This window comes from Xenia sp. Carnegie-2017, unplaced genomic scaffold (genome assembly GCF_021976095.1).
Source record: "Xenia sp. Carnegie-2017 unplaced genomic scaffold, XeniaSp_v1 HiC_scaffold_1, whole genome shotgun sequence".
Taxonomy (NCBI): Eukaryota; Metazoa; Cnidaria; class Anthozoa; order Malacalcyonacea; family Xeniidae; genus Xenia; species Xenia sp. Carnegie-2017.
In genome coordinates this window covers 397734-420587 of record NW_025813402.1, presented here as the reverse complement: position 1 = coordinate 420587, position 22854 = coordinate 397734, and the positions used below count along the sequence as shown (strand labels likewise).

General features: G+C 33.2%; 2 long non-coding RNA genes across 2 annotated transcripts; both read right to left on the bottom strand.

The window, feature by feature from the left end:
- Window positions 1–5239: 5239 nt before the first annotated feature.
- On the bottom strand, window positions 5240–12909 carry LOC124441195. The gene is made up of 2 exons (XR_006946903.1): window positions 12303–12909; window positions 5240–6665 (listed from the first exon to the last, which is right to left on the bottom strand). It is a non-coding gene; the product is annotated as an uncharacterized LOC124441195 (long non-coding RNA).
- Window positions 12910–15296: 2387 nt separating this feature from the next.
- LOC124441066 lies at window positions 15297–22031 on the bottom strand. Its single transcript, XR_006946861.1, has 5 exons — window positions 21728–22031; window positions 21459–21579; window positions 20344–20478; window positions 18739–18969; window positions 15297–16189 (listed from the first exon to the last, which is right to left on the bottom strand). It is a non-coding gene; the product is annotated as an uncharacterized LOC124441066 (long non-coding RNA).
- Window positions 22032–22854: the final 823 nt, after the last annotated feature.

Below are 22854 nucleotides of genomic sequence, written 5' to 3'. Positions count from 1 at the left end.
TTGTAATAGTTCAATTTCTAAGACTCGTGGAATAAAACTATTTCATTTTGTATGACAGTAATCTACCTTCAGTTATAATCAGGGCAAATAGTGATTTTTCTTGTATTGTCTGATTGCTATTGATTTGTATTTACAGCAGCCTTCTAAACAGGATGTTTCAAACTTTGATAAATTTTGCCATGGTTTTGGAACTACCATTTGGCACATGACACTTTAGTTGTACTGAGCATATGTAAGGTTTATGAAGGAAAGTCATGATGCTATGTTATAGGACGACTGCGTGTTAGCAAAAGCCATCTGAACACAAAATTACATAATTATTTGCACATTTAACATCAGTATGTGCTTGTTTCAAATGCACATAAAGAACTTTATTTTCATATTTAATGAACGTAGAAACACAGTCCACAACGAAAAGCAACAAATTTTTAGCAAGAAACCTTTCACAACGACAAGCGTAATTTCGTCCAATTTTGTGAGACACAGTGCTTTAGCCAATGATAGCTTTTGCAATGTTGTAATTATTACTGGTACAATTCAAATTATCACAATCTCTTAGTTTGTTCTTTGCCACAGGTTGTTGAACAACGTCAGTTTTTCGAAATTTTCAGATGCAGAAGACTCCTGAACCTTTGTTTTCAAAAGAACTGTTGTCATAAATCGTCTTTATTGACTTGAAAAAGCAACAAGAAAAGATCAGCGACTTTCGCTTAGGCACGGTTCAAACGTCGTGCTTTTCATGTGCCGAACCGAATTCATATTTGGTACGGCAAAGAACGACGTGGCTCGACGTCGATTCAAACGTCGAACTTAATTTGTCGAATTTAATTGTTTATAGTAAGCCTTCGGTTGCTTTAGGTCCTGAAGTGATAATTATTGAATGCATGTAATACATTCATAGTGATTTACACACATCATATGACTTCTTGTTAAGTTGTTAGAAGTTTATTCAGTGTTTTTATTTTATCATATGTTCAAAAATGACGAAAACAAAACACCAAATCAGAACGGAAACTAGCTGAAGAATTTTTTTAATTCGTAGCATGTTTGAGCGAGCAAAAAGTCGGAGGAAAATGGCAGAGTCAACACAGACTGTCCTTTGCCGCAGATGTGTTTGACTGAAATGAACGCTAAATGGCGCCAATTATCACTAAACACGCGATGTGTAAAACTCGCCCTAGTTTTTTCGGCCAAAATGTATTAAGTTCGGCACATGATAAGTTCGACGTTTGAACTGGACCGAACTTTCTTATTTACTTCCGTGACTGATAACTTATTGAGTTAGTGTGCGCATGATCAGCAGTGGCGTAGCCAACGCGCTAATTTAAGACCATTGGACTTTGTGTTTCATGAAATAACTCGATGACATAATTTAAGATCCGTGTAAATTTAAGACCATTATTCATTATTCATTTCTTTAGAAATCTATTGTTTTTAAAATGGGTACGTTGCATATGATTAGCAACAATTCACAACGAACAAATTGTGCTCATCTCGTTTGTGATAAACAAATAGGTAAATTAAGGCACTGGGGAGGTTTTTCTTCATTTCGGAGGCAGCACTTTTCACATCATTAAACTTACTATAAATTTAGGGGTCGCATGACGCTTTTACTACGCGTTATTTACAAGATAGTTTGTGAAAATTCATTAAATGCTTCAATACTTTTTAGCAGATGACAAAAATCTCGAGGTGTATGGGTACATCGTATGAAAATTAATTTAAAACTTTTGCACAACAGCAAATAGAGCATCGAGCCTCGTCATTTAAGACACGACAGCTACATTCGATTGAAATTTATTTTCAACATAAGTAAAATAAAAAAATAAGCTTTCTTACGTCTCACAGCAACCTCTCTTTTCAAGTACAAATCTCGACCTGACAACATTGGAAGATGTGAAGATGTGAGTTTCATCAAATTAACGTCACAGAATGGTGGGCGTCAATGTACATAAACAGCACAGAATGATACTTTTCCTATTCCGTGACGGAAGTGAAAAATTGCTGTGTGATACACCTATTGCTGCAATATGTAAATTGTTTATGCGTAAAATTTCTAGCGTGATGGGAAAATTCTAAGTTACTTTGCTATCAACCACTTTTCAAGATTTTTCAAGTCAGAGTTTGCTGTCGTTTCTAGTTCAACTGTATCATTATTTGAAGCAGTTAAGCAGTTATTACGCGTTAGATAGTTTGAAAATCTGAAAATTTTATTCAATTGCAATATTTTTATTTCAATATGTAAATTATGTCGTCCTCAACAACACCATACTGCAAAATGTCCAGCCCTTAAAATACAATATGTAAATTTGTCTTTGTTGTTTAGGTTCCCTTTTTGCACTCGAGTATATATTGTGCGATGTGCTCAAGAATTTTTAAGTCAGAGTTTACTGTCGTTTCTAGTTCAACTGTATCCTTATTTAAAGCGGTTATTTCGCGTTAGATAGTATGAAAATCTGAAAATTTTGCCAATTGCAATATGTAAATTATTTCATGTTGTATCGTTTTTCCTCTGCCATGGTGCCGTCCTTTCGTCTGATTTAAGTCAGAGTTTACTGTCGTTTCTAGTTCAACTGTATCCTTATTTGAAGCGGTTATTTCGCGTTAGATAGTATGAAATCTGACATTTATTCATAATTTTTTTGAGCATTGTAAATTTATCCTGAGTATATAACCCAACTTAGCTCAATGACAAATAAACAAGAAATTTCAAACATTCTGTATGATACACCATGTATAATAATAATAAATTTAAATTATTAGTGAGATGATTTAACGATGGTGGAGCAAAACATGAAAGCTATAAACGACACTGAAATTAGTAAATGTAAATCGTAACTCTCACACCAACCTCTTTTACTGAAGCCAAGTTAGCCACGAAGCTAAAAATGTACAAATCAAGTTGAAAGTCTCGTTTGCACGCGCTGAAAATTGAGATAGATCTGAGAACAATAAGAATCCCTTGCCTCTGTGTTAGTGGTCCTCTTCCTTAATATACAAGAATCAAATCAACTAGTCAAGTCTCCAATTTTACACGCTTTTATACGCTTTTCGCTTTAGAGAGCAACTTTTTGTGATGTGATCCTCTCCTCTATCTAGGCTGTCACTGCTTCTTGACACTTCCCTGTTGGGTTTCTTATTAAGACCTAATTCCACCAATAAGATTAAAGATAATACATCATAAACAATGAACATTTAACCATTCACAACATAGAAAATCATATCTAAAAGATGCGCACGCACTTTCTCTAAAAGATGCGCACGCACACAGTGTTTCAATAATTTCTGATTGCTTTTTGAACGCCTGGCAAAAATATTAAACACGCCACTTGGCACGAATGACATTTTGCTAAGCACATAGCTCTCGTGTGCGCCGGGCTTTACACAATACCGGCCGAGTGAGCGCCTAGTTATATGAAATAAGTATTTTTGTAACAATCCCAAGAATCGCAAAATAAATAAAGCAGCGTAGAAAATTGCATGCAAGTATAAACATAGCCCCCAACAGAAGTGAGAATAGATTCAAATAGACAATTGAATATTCCTATCCTTTTATGTCGTGAGGGCTTGGGCGCAAAATTTTGGAGTTAAATTTGGGATAATTTTCAACTTTACAAAAAGGTATGAAACAAGATTAAAGCATGACAGCTAAAATTAATGAACATTCGATACACTATGCATAAGGTCAAAATTTTTGAAACGTAGTGCGGATGTTTTTAATAAGTTTGTTCGCCAGCATTTTGTCGTTTGCCGATGGTAGCCTTTGCAATGTTATAAGACAATTCATACCCATTTATTATAAACGACAACTTTTTTGAAAATAGACATGTTTCGACATCTCATGATGCCATCTTCAGTATGAGTGAAATAATAGGTGATACAAGGTTTATATAAAAGTAATATGATACATAAATTACAACAATAAAAAGGAAATAAGATAAATTAATGGGGAGCGTCCGAGCGTATTATAAACTAAATATTGTATTGAATTTAAAAACTTGAACATTGAGGTCAGGGTTAGTTTTGTTAATGTGGAGTGTATCTTTGATTTTAAGGGAGAATGAGGTGTCGGCAGTGTCGATGATTTTGAAACAAGAGGGTGAATAGTTGGTTTTGCATGAGTGAGATTTAAGAAGGTGTCGGTAGATATGAGAGTTTTTGTCTGTTGTGTTATATTCCCTGATTCTGGTGGATAAATGGCGCGAAGTTTCGCCAGTGTATCGGGAATTACATCCCGCGCAATTGAATTCATATACCACCATAGGTTTAATTGAATCAGGGATTGGGTCTTTAAATGAGAAAAGGTTTTTGATTTTGAATGTTGTGAAAATTAGTCGAATGTCAATATCTGTACAGAAGCGTTTCATAATGTTTGTAAGTCTGCGTTGTGTGTGTCGTGAGTAATGTCCGATTTATGGTAGTTTGAAGTATAGAGTTGTTATTTTGAAATTTTCATTTGTGTTGGTCGTGATCGTCGTGTCAGGAGTTTCGGTGTCTAGTTTGAGGTTGTTGCTTTGCTTGTTGTCGAGATATCGTTTTACGGTTCTGTTAATAAAGTGTAGTGGGAAAGAGTTTCGTAAAAGAGTGGATGTGATGTTTTTTATGTCTCGTTGAAAGCCATTGTTCGTATTGTTAAGTTTGTATGCTCTGTCGATTAGTATGCGTATAATGTTATTTCAGCAAGTTGATTGAGCATTTAAAATAAATGGAATTTCAAAAAGCTTTTATTATTTTTTCACACTGCTTAAATAAATATGAAAATTTATGGAATGCTGTGCTTTTATTCTTTATACAAAGTATCTTTTGAACACTCAATACATATAAATAAAAAATAGACTAGAAAACTCTGTCTTCAGCATATTTCACAATCCAAAGTTGAGTAAAAACAAATTTATATAACTTTATACGCTCAGCTTTTCACTGTCATATTTTGGTGCCAAGTGGAAACTGTTGATTTACGGGAGATCGAATGTACAAAACTAGACAAAATGGAATGCTTCAGACAGTAGGAAAAATGTTTTATCAATCCATGCCACCTTTAACCATCAAAATTGATAAAACATCTTCAGCATTCCTTTTAGCTACATGGTGTCGAGAAACCAAAATAATGAAAGTCATATTTTGGCTTACACACAGTGAATCAATAAGAAAAATATCAGAAATTCTTTGGATTGGGAACATTTTGCAATCCACATTGCGTTGCTCGGCGCTTTTTGTTTTTATCATGTGAACGAGACAATTTTCTCTTACAATACGTAAAAATTTTATTTGAAGGAAGCATAGTATAGCTATAACAGCCAGCTTTCAAAGCAGTTGGTCTGAAGTATATTAATTTAACAGAAAATTTTCGTAATAAAATGTTCGTGAAACTATCTCACTTTATAATGACGTGATTTAATTACTATGTTATGCATACAACAGTATAAATTTCTGTTTTGTCAATATTCATAAGTTGGTGATGAATAGTGACAAGGAAGAGTACATTTGTTCTAATTAGTAAATATTTCAATTATCATTATGTTCACGGCGCACTTGTACAAATTATAGATATTTATAGTTCATCAGGAATTGAAGAAAGATTTAAATCATACAATTCAATAAGAAGTTCCAAATATAAAAGTACGAGTAAAAATATTAAATATTCAGTCTGACTTTCTGCTCCAGATTCCATCCCTTGATCCTCTGCAACGCTCTCTGGAACGTTTTGTGAACGGGAATTATTTTCGTCTTGATGTACTTTCTCCAAGCTCTCGCGATGTTCCTCTTGTCCGTATTTGATTAAAGTTAGCTCTGGATTTTTTCACCGTTTTTCGCTCTTTTCCTTACTTTGTATAAAATCGAATGTAAATACAGTTGACAAACTTCAACAACTTATATCCTTCATTCTTCCACAGCTACCTGACACCCCAAAGCAATGCAGCAACCAAGACGACCATTCCACAATGATGAACAACAAAGTTGTGGCAAGACGCAGCATGGTATATTTAGCAAATTTCCTTTTTCATTTTTTTTCACTCGCAAAATACCTAATATGCCTGGTATTTAAGTTATGCAACAGTAGCTTCATCTCATATGCTTCATCTGCAAGGGGAAGTCCCTGAACATACCCATCATGTGAATGTAGGACAATGCATCATAAGATCTGTGGACAGAGCGTATTAAGGGAAGAAACAATATAATTGTTTTAAAGGAAAATTACAGAAAACACTGTCACAAAAAAATTTTTCAGTGTAGCCTGCCCTGGGTAAGCAAAAGTCCTACTTGGCTAAATTGACTATGCAGTTTTCCATTGTCGCGTGTAATGCCCGTTTCGTGTCGTGTTTGTGAAGAAATTATAAATATTGAACTTTGCTTTAGAAATTAGAATACACAAGCCATGAGCCACCAGCTCAATAAAACGTGTTTCCCAGGGAATATAATAACGAGATAATCATTGTCTCCAAAGAATACGTTCTTTCAAGTTAGTGTGCTATAAATATGGTTGATATTCACAGACAAGGAAAGTGAACTTCGTCGCTAAAATTTAACATAGTAAAATTTTCTATAGGCAAAAATATCTCATAAGACATTTTTCGTACTTTTAAGATCAGCTACATAGCATTCAGCAACCCTTTCTTTACTTAACACTTCACAGTTAATTTTCGCAGTGAGCAGTGGACCAAAGCCTAAAATGCGAAATATTATGGCACGGAAGATTAAAATCATGATTTACAATCAAACGCCCAATTTTAAGTCTTGCGGTCAATGTTATAAAAATTGGCCGTCATAATTAACTTGTTTAGAGATCAACTGTTTAGGAATGAAACGATCTGATGACAGCAATAACACTGGTCAACAAAAAGAAACTTTTTAAAAGGTGTCTGATATTTTTTGACTGATTTACTATATTTTTGCTATGCTAAATCTAGAAATAACATTCATTTTGCTCTCGAAGGTCAAATTTTTTTGCAAATTTGAATTTAAAATTATGCGACTTTAATTATATTTTTTTAAAACAATGTTTTCAAGATTTACATCTTTTCAAGATGTTTCAAAACAAAATGTCAGTTTTTATGATAAAATTGCAGTATTCCAAGAAAGAATCATGTACACTTCATGTACAGTACATGTAACTAAAAATGAAAACTTAGTGTTTGCATTATTACGGTCTAAATTTTCGTTTTTTTGATGGTCGCGAATGTTTTGGTGCTTGCACATCTCTTTTTAAATTCCAACAGTAGTCCGCCATCATCACCGTCCCACTTTTCTCTTAAGTCATGGTGAAAGCGCTCTCCTTGCTCATCGCTTAAAGAGCCAAGATTTTCGGGATCAATACCAGCTTTTAATTTTTCAGTTGACAAATTGGGGAAGGTGTTACAACGAAACTGAAAACACCGTCCATCTTTATCCAAAGTTTTAGTGAATTGCCTTATCAAACCAAACTTTAGAGGCTTGTTTATCACATTTTTTGCTCTACAACTTGCAAGCTCGTCACGTACTGGCCATTCTTTTTTCACGTAATGATGAGTACGATCCCTACTATCCCAGAGGCATAAAAAGTATGGGTATTTGGTAAATCCAGACTGTTGACCAAGCAAGAAGTTGGCCATTTTTAAGTCAACGCAAATCAGCCATTTATGTTGGTCATAAGAAATTTTTTCTAGGACGTACTTAACTGCTTCATGCTGTTCTTTTAATGTTGTCGAATGTGCCATTGGCGCAGATGCAAATTGATTTCCATTGTGTAACAACACACATTTTAAAGACCTTTTGCTGCTGTCGATAAAAAGTCGCCAGTCCTCTGATTTGTATTCAGGTACGCCGAGATGTTTCAGTAGCTCTACTATGTCATTGCGATAGACTAATTCTTTTTCTTGAGCAAAATATCTTAAAAACTCCTGGTGCCTGGTACGGAAGAAACTTACCTTAACTTTCCCATTTAGCATGTTCTTGTCCTTTAAACGAGATGCAAGAAGTTCGGCAGAGTCTTGGCAAATTTAAATCGCGAACAAGATCGTTTAGTTCGTTTTGGAAAACAATTTTGGCTGCTCATTATTGTCATCGGGAAAGGATGCATCATCGGTAGTGGCAATGCTTTGAGTTTCATCCTGGCTACTACTGCTTTCTTCAATACTTGTATCTTCAAATACAAGTACGGGAATTTCTTCACTATAAGGAGTAGGGCGCATAGCTGACGGCAGATTGGGATACTCCAGTGTTGTGCGATTTTTTCTGTTAATTCCCATGACATTGATAGCACAAAAGTAGCAATCGGTTGCATGATTTAAGGCTGTCGCCAAATCATGGGGATGCCAAAGTTCATGGACTTTTGCGTGCCTTTGCTCCATTGACGGAGATGCTCTGTGCATCTTTTTCAGACCATGTGAGGTGCCCAACTTTTGTCTTGATCGCCGAGCTTCATGCCAAAATATGCATAGTAAACGCGCTTGATAAAGGTGGTGACAGTATTGCGATTTGGTGCAAGTGTGTATTCACCACAAACATAGCAAAAAACATCTGGCTTATTTTTATTATTTTTTACTTACATTAATATGTTGGTGTGTTTTAACAAGTTTTACCATTGAATTCCAGCATGGGCTAAATAAAGCCTAATTTTATCTTTAAATATCCCATAATAATCGCAAAACCTAAACTCCCTAATTGAAATTCAATCAATAATTGCTTATTCAAATGCTTTCTTCTTTGTATTGCTAGTGCTAAAAAATTTAAATTTGTTCAGATAATAGAACTTTAAAAGGTAAATGGTTAGTACTTCTGTTGTACCTTTCTCGGGTATTTAAAAGTTAAAAAATAGAAAATTAACGATAGCTTAAAATCTCGACCTGACCCAGCAAAAATAGTGTTATTTTTGGACTCAGCACATCAAAATTGTCCAAAAACAGTTTACAAAACTAAGACACCAAATTTGCTGTTGACCAGTGTAATCAATTAACAATGATTTTGTTATTAAAAGGTTAAAAGCTGTGAAATAAAACGATTTAAAATGGATAAGTTCATCTGAAACATAGCCTATAGAACAATGACTTTGAAATTCAAAAATTTCAATAAACCTTCCACTCACTGTCTCAAAGAGATGAAAAATTGAGTGTGTGATGAGTAGAGTGTGGAAGATTTATTGCAATTTTTATATTTCAATGTCATTGTTGTAAAGGCTGTGTTTCAGATTAACTTATCTCGGAGCGATTATAGAATACCCGTCCATTTTTAAAAGCACCCTTACGGCTTAAGTTAAACTAAAATGTCGTTTAGTTCTCAATTATTATTTATCAAGTATCATTTAGTGTCATTTAATGGTCAAAATAAAGAACAAAGTATAAAGAACAAGGCATATTATATAAGTAGATAGTGAGTGGACGGGTATTCTTTAACATAGCATTACGATCTTGTGGCGTTTATCACTAAACTAAAATATCGTTTAGTTCTCAATTATTATTTATCAAGTATCATTTAGTGTCATTTAATGGTCAAAATAAAGAACAAAGTATAAAGAACAAGGCACATTATATAAGTAGATAGTGAGTGGAAGGTTATTCTATAACATAGCATTACGATCTTGTGGCGTTTATCACTAAACTAAAATATCGTTTAGTTCTCAATTATTATTTATCCAGTATCATTTAGTGTCATTTAATGGTCAAAATAAAGAACAAAGTATAAAGAACAAGGCACATTATATAAGTAGATAGTGAGTGGACGGGTATTCTATAACATAGCATTACGATCTTGTGGTGTTTATCACTAAACTAAAATATCGTTTAGTTCTCAATTATTATTTATCAAGTATCATTTAGTGTCATTTAATGGTCAAAATAAAGAACAAAGTATAAAGAACAAGGCACATTATATAAGTAGATAGTGAGTGGACGGGTATTCTATAACATAGCATTACGATCTTGTGGTGTTTATCACTAAACTAAAATATCGTTTAGTTCTCAATTATTATTTATCAAGTATCATTTAGTGTCATTTAATGGTCAAAATAAAGAACAAAGTATAAAGAACAAGGCACATTATATAAGTAGATAGTGAGTGGAAGGTTATTCTATAACATAGCATTACGATCTTGTGGCGTTTATCACTAAACTAAAATATCGTTTAGTTCTCAATTATTATTTATCAAGTATCATTTAGTGTCATTTAATGGTCAAAATAAAGAACAAAGTATAAAGAACAAGGCATATTATATAAGTAGATAGTGAATGGACGGGTATTCTATAACATAGCATTACGATCTTGTGGTGTTTATCACTAAACTAAAATATCGTTTAGTTCTCAATTATTATTTATCAAGTATCAAGTGTCATTTAATGGTCAAAATAAAGAACAAAGTATAAAGAACAAGGCATATTATATAAGTAGATAGTGAGTGGACGGGTATTCTATAACATAGCATTATGATCTTGTGGCGTTTATCACTAAACTAAAATATCGTTTAGTTCTCAATTATTATTTATCAAGTATCATTTAGTGTCATTTAATGGTCAAAATAAAGAACAAAGTATAAAGAACAAGGCACATTATATAAGTAGATAGTGGATGGACGGGTATTCTATCACATAGCATTACGATCTTGTGGTGTTTATGACTAAACTAAAATATCGTTTAGTTCTCAATTCTTATTTATCAAGTATCATTTAGTGTCATTTAATGGTCAAAATAAAGAACAAAGTATAAAGAACAAGGCATATTATATAAGTAGATAGTGAGTGGACGGGTATTCTATAACATAGCATTACGATCTTGTGGTGTTTATCACTAAACTAAAATATCGTTTATTTCTCAATTATTATTTATCAAGTATCATTTAGTGTAATTTAATGGTCAAAATAAAGAACAAAGTAAAAAAAAACAAGGCACATTATATAAGTAGATAGTGAGTGGACGGGTATTCTATAACATAGCATTATGATCTTGTGGCGTTTATCACTAAACTAAAATGTCGTTTAGTTCTCAATTATTATTTATCAAGTATCATTTAGTGTAATTTAATGGTCAAAATAAAGAACAAAGTATAAAAAACAAGGCACATTATATAAGTAGATAGTGAGTGGAAGGTTATTCTATAACATAGCATTACGATCTTGTGGTGTTTATCACTAAACTAAAATATCGTTTAGTTCTCAATTATTATTTATCAAGTATCATTTAGTGTCATTTAAAGGTCAAAATAAAGAACAAAGTATAAAGAACAAGGCACATTATATAAGTAGATAGTGAGTGGACGGGTATTCTATAACATAGCATTATGATCTTGTGGCGTTTATCACTAAACTAAAAGGTCGTTTAGTTCTCAATTATTATTTATCAAGTATCATTTAGTGTAATTTAATGGTCAAAATAAAGAACAAAGTAAAAAGAACAAGGCATATTATATAAGTAGATGGTGAGTGGACGGGTATTCTATAACATAGCATTACGATCTTGTGGTGTTTATCACTAAACTAAAATATCGTTTAGTTCTCAATTATTATTTATCAAGTATCATTTAGTGTCATTTAAAGGTCAAAATAAAGAACAAAGTATAAAGAACAAGGCACATTATATAAGTAGATAGTGAGTGGACGGGTATTCTATAACATAGCATTACGATCTTGTGGTGTTTATCACTAAACTAAAATGTCGTTTAGTTCTCAATTATTATTTATCAAGTATCATTTAGTGTCATTTAAAGGTCAAAATAAAGAACAAAGTATAAAGAACAAGGCACATTATATAAGTAGATAGTGAGTGGACGGGTATTCTATAACATAGCATTACGATCTTGTGGTGTTTATCACTAAACTAAAATGTCGTTTAGTTCTCAATTATTATTTATCAAGTATCATTTAGTGTCATTTAAAGGTCAAAATAAAGAACAAAGTATAAAGAACAAGGCACATTATATAAGTAGATAGTGAGTGGACGGGTACTCTATAACATAGCATTACGATCTTGTGGTGTTTATCACTTTGGTAGTTGTGGTTCGTATGGCATAATAAAAAAAAGTGTCAAATATGAATATAATAATGTATAAAAAGTCATAGCCACCTCTTGTACTTAAGGCAAGTTTGTCACAAATAGAAGATTAAGAATCTAGTGAATATTGCGATAACGCGACTTCCGTATGCGCTCGAAAATCTCGTACACTTGCACAGTTTTGCGAACGTAGCATTTACGTTATAATAAATAAAGTTGCCTTCAAAAAAAGTAAAAAGCATTGTCGTTAACTGATAGAAATATAACTTACACGCATTTGAAAATTTTCGCAGTTAAAGCAAAAGAAGGGCGCAAACTCAGTAAATTTATCAATATTTTGCACAAACCTTGTAAGATCAAGCACAGAATGTATTGATTCAACTTTTTCTTCGTTCGGTTCTGGTTCTTTCACGTTAACATTTCCAGGTTAAAAGCAAATAAACAAATTACTTCCCAAACATTGTAGTCATAAGACAATACAGCAATGTTCTTCTTCCTAATTTTCCGCTCTGCTTTGACTCCAATTCAGCGACTGACAAAAGCAGGCTGGATACAATCAAAGGAAGAACCAAAAGTCTTAAAGCTCTCACCCAAATCTCACCAAGAAACGACACGTACATTGCATATTCCTTCGGCGTTGGATCTATGGACGACTGAACATTGCAATGTAATAAAGCACCAAATATCCACAAAGTACGCCGAATAAAATGAAAAATAATATCATATGTTGTTTTGCATGTTTTAATCCATTGTAGCAACGTTTTCGTGAAGTCATTATCGAAAATTTGAAGCTTTGAATACAATTCAAAGCAACAAATAAACACTGACCCTCAACTTCACAATAACAAAGATCATAAATATACCGCGCCATTGACTATATATAAATATTCAATACTTAGAGGATTAAATCACGTGTTATGCAGAAGCATATTGCTGATTTGCTTTAATATTAGAAACATTTGTGATTTGTGTAGTTGTACAAAGAGCAGACCAGTATTGTTTTGCAAATTTTTTAAGTAAGAAAACTCAGCACTCTAAAGGCATCATCAACAAGCTGTAAGTACAATGCTAACAGAATGAATACTAAAGAACAAAAATTCCAATTTTTTTAATATTTATCATGACATCATACAAAAGCCAAATCAAATTATCTAATCTACAACAAGCAGTAAATAGTTCGTTTCCAAACTTGAGTACATCATGATGTTCAGGTATAAATAGTAAAAAAATAATCATAGTCTACAATGATCTACTGTTGGTTCAAGCTATCAGTATGCAATAAAATATTTTATATCAACTGTTCTTGGGTATAACACCAGTCGGTTATAAGATTAAAGGTTGCTGAGATTTACAACGACTCACAACTGAAATTGACGTCATCTTTACTGCCAATCTCATTTCCTTTTTGGTTCAGTTCATGAGCTTTAAGAAAGATCACTCCTAAAATTGATGATGGATGCCCAATTAGCTTGGCCAATTCTCGTTTCTTTATGCAAATTTGTTCAACACCTTGAGATAATGTGTTGTTTTCAATAGAACCATTAATAGAAACAGGCCCTCTGATGTAATCACATTGTCTTATGTGTGAGAACAAATTCTTAGTTAAATTACCAATACCATGGCTACTTGTATAAACAATCAATTTCCAATCTTCTTCTTTTTCAGTACTGGATAAATCAATTCCTTTAAACTTGCTCAGTTTTTGAGGACTCACATCAAACATGATAATAGCTGGATGTGTACTGCTCAATCCATATTGCTCTAATGAGAACTTTGCATTATTTACCATGTAGAAACCTCCTCCATCAGAGAAGTCTGATTTCTTTCGACCAAAACCCAGCACAATTCCAATTTCCACAATATCCACAGCACTTTTGTGATCAGTACAATGGAAATATACTTCTGTCTCAGGATTATTTTCATTTAGTTCAGCAACTTTTGATCCAACATGGTGTAGGGCATCTTCTTGCGATGCAACATTGATCATATTGAAAGGATGACTATGTCTTCCCTCTTCATCTAAACGTGGGATATTCACAGTAAACCATTCATTTTGATTATCATTTTTGAAAGGAAAATACGAAACTTGATCATTTAAGAAGATATCATACTTAAAATGATTTTCAATGTAAGTTTCCACCCAGGATAAAATTGGTTTGTGATTTGGATCTGGCATGTTGGTTATCCATTTAGCAATAAATTGAGATCGATGCTTTGTAAAACCAATCTTGCACAAGATTTTAGCAACCTTTTCACTATCTCTGAGATCTTTTATGCTGTCTTCTTCCTTAAACCCCTTTAAAAATCTTAGCAAATGTACCTTTTCACTTTTGTGTTTTCTCATGTAAGGAGTTAGTTCGAGAAGCCTGCAAGCCAACTCATCTTTCAAACCAAGCACTGAGCACAGAACATCTTCTGGGGTGATATCCAAGTCAAAGAGATCATTTATCTCAGGATGGTTTAGATTGGAAATGGCACTTTCTATACTACTCAAAGCATTATCAAGATTAAATTCATACACATACTCAATTGTAATTTCTTGCTTAAAGCCACAAAAATTGTTGTAGATCAGATTTATGTCATCGAGAAGCTTGGTTAACTTGTAGAGATCTACTTTTAGATCATTCAGTTGATTTATCTTTTCATAAGTGAGTTTGCCTTTATCAGACAATAATGTCTTTACCTTGTCCAACAAGATACAACAAAATACAAGACACTGATGAAGAACACAAAATGAGCGAATTAAGTGGCGGTCAGTTTTATCAGCACTTTCATGTCTGTCTAGGGTACGCAATTGGGAACGCCAGTCGCCAAGAACAGTCACATATTTCTCAACATCTTCATTGTTTTTAGTAGTTCGCTTTTCCTTGATTTTAAAACGTTCACGTTTCCCAATGATTGGATATTTATTCATCCTAAAAGCCTGGAAGAAGAACGGATAAAGAAAACAAGAAGTCACACTTAAACATATGACACAAATCGATATTTAAAGTGCTCACAAAAACCACGCGCTCTCAAATAAACTCGTCTTTGAACGTCTACTAATAAGAATCAAAATGCTTAAAACAGAAGTGTAAAATGCTTTCATGAAAATAGTAAATTATAAACTTACGTTGAAAAATTTTCACGCTACAGAAGTATGCCAGGGCAGCAAAGATGAAAGGACAGATTAAATATAAAACTATATCACATTTACCATTACTCAAGAAATGATTGCCTTACACTGCATTTCAGCCAATCAGGTTGTGCTGCTTCAGGCGTCATCAAGGTTATAAAATAAACACAATGCGGTGCGGTGATTGGTCAAGAGCTTGAATAAGTCTCACTCGACACGAGGGAAATACATTAAACAATTTATCAAATCATTCTGCATTTGTGTAGCAGTTTACAATATCTTCTCGTTGTTTTTAAATAACCAGAATTTACCATTATTGTTTGGCTTGTTTTGAAATCAACTGCTTTAGTCTACTAGGAACACTTCGAAAGAAAACGGTGAACGGTTTGATGTTAAAAACACTGTTAAAACTGTTACATCAAAAATTATCATTCCATTCAAAGTTAATGACATAAATAAAAAAATAAATACAGTATATCTTTACATACAAAAGTTCAAAGTAAGGTTACTGATGATGGTTACATTAATTAATTGTCAATTAGCTACACAAGATATAAACAAATATGTTCCTGAAAGTTTCCGTTATTGAAACAAGATGCGTTTTCAAGTGTTTGCATTTTACACTATTATATAGTGAATGGTTATTTTTACTATAATATAGTGAATGGTTCTTTCTATATATTATCATTTACGGCATTTTACATACGCCAAATGCATTCAAGACACAAAAAAATTAGATAAATTCCTTGCTAACTTTTGTTTTAAATGCATTCGGCTCATGTAAAATGCAAAGTTTGAAAAACGGACCTGAAAGTTGGTAACTAATACATTCAGATTTAAACTTCTTCTTGTGTTGACTGAACATTCAACACAAAATCATCCAGCGCTTCCATCGTATATCCATGTTCTCTTATCAAATCCAAAACATGAGGTAAAAAATTGAATTCCTCAATAAGAGTCTCTTGTATGGGATGACGTCTTCTACCATTTTCTATTCCTGCCGTCACTTCACCAAGACGATCTTGAACATTTTGTTCACCATTGCTTACCTCATGTTCCCCATGTTCCGACCTTCTCTTGTTGTTGAATTTCTTGCAAAGCTTGCAACCCATGTTTATGCTGGTATAAAATGAAGATAAAAAGTCCTTATTCACGGAACTTTTCCATGCGAGAATTTTAAAGTTAATTGATAATGTTTAAAATTTGATTTTAATCTTACAGACAACCAAAGTATTTGATACACGATCGCGTAAGAAGTATAGGAAAGAGGGATTCTGAGACTATTAGCGCGGGTAGTTTTTTTAATTCGTTGTGCTATTTGGCAATTATTAAAACTAAAAGTTGCTATCGCAAGGGGGGGAGTGCTGCCCCGACCCCTTGTCCGGAAAAAAATTTGCAGGGTTCAGCCGTGGTCACAGCCATTGGAACCACCTCCATGTACAGCATTCTAGTTGGTTTCATACATACGTTATGATTGGGTGATTAGAATGATAGACAAAGAAATTTTACATGCGTGTCTCTTTAACTTTTAGCTTTGCGTAGTCAAGGTTTATTTCGCCATGTTTAGAGTTTTCTTTCTATCTGAAGGCCTGTTTACACGTTCCGATTTGTCAGATCCTATTGTTTCGGCTCCGTCTTTTGATTGCTTGTTCAGACGGTCAGATAGTTGTGTTGATATTTAGATACGTTTAGATATTTATAATCTTGAGAGCAGCCATTTGTGTTGTTCAGTAATTTATCGATATATTTGCGTACTTTTCTTCTTGTTTCCAAGTCTTTTCAATTATAAATAATTTGGCTAATCAGTTTCCTCTGATCTTGTCGGTCAGATAAGAATAGAGCAAGTTCTATTTCTATCCTCTTTTAGATTGACGGATCCGACTGTCGGAGACTAACTTTAAATGTGCTCACACGATTCGTTTTTAGGATCCAACAAAATGGGATCCGACAAATCGGATCGAGTGAACGGGCCTTAATCAAACGTGCCATATCTTATTTGAAATACATTCAAACAAAGGCACGCGTTCTGAAAGTCGACGGTTGATTTGCGGCAAAAAATAGGTCCCGTGCTTTACATCTTATTTCATTTCATGTTTCAAACAATTTTAAAGATAGAATTCATTACCATTTCGAACGAAAACAATTGTTTGATAAAATGTTTATATCTCCAACAAATCTGTCTTTAAAGTGCTTTTTGAATTAAAGTATGATACTTTGTTTACTCAACCGATCAATCAAACGCATGTTTACAAACGTAGAAACGGACTATATTATAAAACTGTAGTTTTGTTTCCATTATTTCCTTTATAACATTTTGATTGAACCTTTTTTCCGATGATTCTGTGCGACTGCGATAAAATGATGTATAGTTATCGCAAAGGGCAAATTTTCATCGTATTCATAATCCATATTTCATGGCTGAACTCGCACCATGCGTTTAAATTATTTTTGACGTTTTGTTAAATCCACACCGATATTTCAAGTAATAATAAAAGCTCGAACAAAAATAAATACATGCTTACACAACATTTTTCTCACCGTGTGAAAATATAGCGCAAGATAAAAAATGTGAACCGAGCTGGCTAAATACGGCACGGTGAATGCATTTTATGTGTTTTTCGCCAAACGAGATATGTGTTATTGATGTCGGTAATCACTCGATTTTAGTATCTACTGTATAACGTTGTTTAGGCCGCATATCTATTCGGATTCCAGACATTTAAAGACAGACACAAATCGAGATTTCATCGGTTTATAGGTAGCGTGGGGGAATGGGTCGAGTCATGTCAAGAATAGTGTGCTGCCACGCATTCTGCACGTGTGTAACAGTTTACAATATCTTCTCGTTGTTTTTAAATAACCAGAATTTACCATTATTGTTTGGCTTGTTTTAATATCAACTGCTTTAGTCTACTAGGAACACTTCGAGAGAAAACGGTGAACGGTTTGATGTTAAAAACACTGTTAAAACTGATTACATCAAAAATTATCATTCCAAACATCAAAGGTTCCGACATCGAGTGGTTCCTTGTTACATTTCGTAAGTAAATTAATGGTAAATTAGTGAAAAGAGAAGTCATCACTGCAAGGCAGTTATACCCTGCAGTGAAACCTGTTGTCATGGTTAGACTCAAACTTAGTTTGTTTGCTATCATCCAATTTTAAGTCAGAGTTTGTCTTTTCTAGTTCAACTTTATCATTATTTGAAGCAGTTAAGCAGTTATTACGCGTTAAGCCTGTTCTCCACTAGCCACGTATCGTAACGTATCGTAGCAAAACGTAAAATAACGCATGCGTGCTTGTGAATAATGACCATCAAATTCACAAGCACGCATGCGCCATGTTACGTTTTGCTACGAAACGTTGATAAATAAGAAATGAGTCTTTACATTTATTCATAATTTTTTTGAGCAGTGTCAATTCGTATTAAATATATAACCCAATTTTAGCTCATTCGCAAATAAACAAGAAATTTCAAACATTCTGTATGATACACCATGTATAATAATAATAAACTTAAATTATTAGTGAGACGATTTAACGATGGTGGAGCAAAATATGAAAGCTATAAACGACACTGAAATTAGTGAATGTGAACGTATTTGGAGGTGGCTCAACGACAATGAGGTCCAGGCACATAAACATGCTATCGTAACTCTCACACCAACCTTTTTTTACTGAAGCCAAGTTAGCCACGAAGGTAAAAATGTACAAATCAAGTTGAAAGTCTCGTTTGCACGCTTTGAAAATCGAGACAATAAGAATCCTTCGCCTTTGTGACACTCGTTACGTTGCCCGCATTCCTTTATTTTTCTGTTTCTGACTTGTAACTCTCGGAAGTAAAACTGTTTCCCACAACCAATCAAAATCTCGAGGAATTATCAAGCCAAAGAAAAATCCTAAAAAGGAGTCGAACGGATGACATCATACTTTCATTAACATCTTGAGCTCGTTGAAGAAAACATCTCACAAAGGAGGCTCAAATGTACGAAACAAAATACATATACCATACGATACATCATTGTTTCATAAAACTAGCCATATTTTCCTTTATGTTATTGTTTTCTTCATTCCCAATGTTGACATAATCATAAAGTTTTTGTCGTTTTGTGAGCTTTTGTACTTTTTAATACAGTTGACGTCATGATACACTTCCGCTTTTGAAATTTCAAATATTCTCGATTTCATTTGATGATACATAAAGTTAGAAAGGAGTATTAGAATTTTTCAACAAACTTCACTGACTGTATAAGTTCTGATAAACGTCAAAGGTGAACGTTTAGATTAAGTTAACATGAAATTTAAACTCAGCGTCAGACAATGGAAAGCGACAAACTATAGCATCGACAGTCATAATTCATAAACAATTTTGATAAGATATTTTGAATCTTGGATCAATTATGATTCAAGTGACTTTTAACTTAAAAATTTCAAGGAAAATTTTCGCCGTAGGAAATTGTTAGCAATACGAAATTTAATGATCTCCTTTCTAAATATGCTTTCATTTCAACGACTTGGCATTTACAATAGTTTCACGATGAAGAATGTCCTATTCAACACAAACTACATATTCAGAGCTGCAACTTGACATTTACAATAGTTTCACGATGACAAATGTCATATTCAACACAAACTACATATTCAGAGCTGCAACTTGACATTTACAATAGTTTCACGATGACGAATGTCCTATTCATCACAAACTACATATTCAGAGCTGCAACTTGGCATTTACAATAGTTTCACGATGAAGAATGTCCTATTCATCACAAACTACATATTCAGAGCTGCAACTTGACATTTACAATAGTTTCACGATGAAGAATGTCCTATTCAACACAAACTACATATTCAGAGCTGCAACTTGACATTTACAATAGTTTCACGATGAAGAATGTCCTATTCAACACAAACTACAAATTCAGAGCTGCAACTTGGCATTTACAATAGTTTCACGATGAAGAATGTCCTATTCAACACAAACTACATATTCAGAGCTGCAACTTGACATTTACAATAGTTTCACGATGACGAATGTCCTATTCATCACAAACTACAGATTCAGAGCTGCAGTTTAACCCGAACAGGGGACCTTCAAAAACTGCCTCACAAAATACTGACAATGAAATATCTATTTCGGATCGTCAATAGAAAATAATTGATGTTTGTAATGTATAGGGTTTGAATGGTGTTTGAAGTTAAACAAATTATTGTTCAAGGCAACCGCAGGTAGTGTATGATAAAAATAAAACACAGTAAGTTTTAAAACAAACCACAATCATTTTTGCTTCATCTTCTTCTTCATCATCAGGATTATCATCATCACCATCAACTTCTGCATTTTGACGTTCAAGTTTTTCCAGTTCCTTTGCAAAATCTTCTTCATTCATATCTGTGACAACCTTTGGCTAAACAGATAACAATGATAATCAATGATAGAAATTTATAGCTTAAATTTATCATTTGAAATCAACAAATTTCTTGCATGAATGCAAAGGCATGGCAATAGGATTTACAAGTACATTTCAACCCCTAACCTTGATTGTCATGTATCTGACATAATGAGAAGAACTGACAAAATAAACACAAAAGTAGATTGTTAAGCTCTTGGTCAGTAATGATCAAGTTTAAAAATCTGTGGGTAAAGTGAAGGTTTGAATCAACAATCGACTTGTAATGTGTAAATCACACAATGACTTTCAAGGATGGTATGGGAAGGTACGTGGATAATACGGTGATTGCATGAGGATGGTATATTGTGATGGTACTAGGATGATATGGTATGATATGAGAATCACATGGTGGTAGTACAAAGATGATATGGTGATGGTTTGAGGATTATATGGTATGATATGAGGATCACAAGGTGGTAGTACAAAGATGATGTGGTGATGGTTTGAGGATGATATGGTATGATATGAGGATCACATGGTGGTAGTACAAAGATGATGTAGTGATGGTTTGAGGATGATATGGTATGATATGAGGATCACATGGTGGTAGTACAAAGATGATGTGGTGATGGTTTGAGGATTATATGGTATGATATGAGAATCACATGGTGGTAGTACAAAGATGATGTGGTGATGGTTTGAGGATGATATGGTATGATATGAGGATCACATGGTGGTAGTACAAAGATGATGTGGTGATGGTTTGAGGATGATATGGTATGATATGAGAATCACATGGTGGTAATACAAAGATGGTGTGGTGATGGTTTGAGGATGATGTAGGTATGATATGAGGATCACATGGTGGTAGTACAAAGATGGTATAAAGATGATAACAAGATGTTAAGGACATAATATGCACATGCAATAAAACGATAAAGAGATTGATAACAGAAAGTTTGAGGGACGGTACTTTATACTTAGAACAAATGTACCTTTCTTGTTCATAACGACTTCTTTAATGGTTTTGATTGAAGTTTCCAAAGCTTTTAAACCATCTTCTCAATTCATTGTTGTCGTTTTGACAACATAGGTTGGTGGTGAAATACGATTTATCTTAAAGAACAAGACAATTTATTCGTAAATAATCGCTGTGCTCTGTACAATCTTAACTTTAATTTTACAAACAAAATTTCCTAAACATACATACAAGAACATACAGAAAATAAACATTTGAACATATTTATTCATACTTGACACAAACCTTATGAGATCAAGCACAGAATGAATGTATTGCTTCTACTTTTTCTTCGTTTGGTTCAGTTTTTTTCACGTTAACATTTCCAAGTTTAACACAAATAACTAAAATATTCTCCAAAATGGCGGTTAAAATTGTTGTAATAAGACATGAACAACGAAATGCCACAGAGTGGATAACGTTTTATTTACAATAAGCAGAGAAAGACAAAGAAAATAAACTCATTTTTAGTTCATTTTCAAAGTTTCCAAGTCAGTTTTCATAAATTCAAAAATATAATTCACTTCCCAACACGTTCAGTTTAAGCTCACTTTTAGTTGTTTGTTGACTAGTTCACAGTCCTCTGACCGAGCGCAATGAATAATTATCATTGCTAAATGTTTAAAATTCTATATGATAAATTAAAATAGATAGATTCATTGAATATCAATCTAATAATAGAGCACACAAAGCAAAGAAATGCTAGGCAACCAAATTAATCAAAATGTTGATATTTAAAATTATCGTTTGCTACACTCAACAAGATAGAAATTATTATTGCTGTAATAATTATCATTGCTAAATGTTTAAAATTCTATATCATGAATTACAATAGACAGAATCATTGATTGTCAATCTAATAATAGAGCACACAAAGCAAAGAGATGCTAGGCAACCAAATTAATCAAAATATTGATATTTAAAATTATCGTTTGCTACACCCAAAAATATCTTTTTCCTAAAATAAAAATACAGAGAAAATCCCAATGCTCTAAAAAAATCCAAGATTTTTGGTTTCGATTTCAAAAGTTCGTAAAATTGTTTGCATTGAAAGTAAGAACGTATTCAATATTTAAGATCATCGACTAGTCATAAACTATTGAATAAGTCCAACTAAACAAGAGATAAATGCAACACTCAACAAGAGAGAAATAATTAAATAATCCATTCAAATATTCTGCATGTGTATGACAGTGTACTATATCTTCTCGCTGTTTTTTAACAGTAACCAGAATTTACCATCATTATTTGGCTTGTTTTGAAATCAACTACTTAGGAACACTTTGAGAGAAAACGATGAACGATTACATTAAAAATTATCATTTCATTCAAAGTTAATAATGACATAAATGGAAAAATAAATATATATTTAC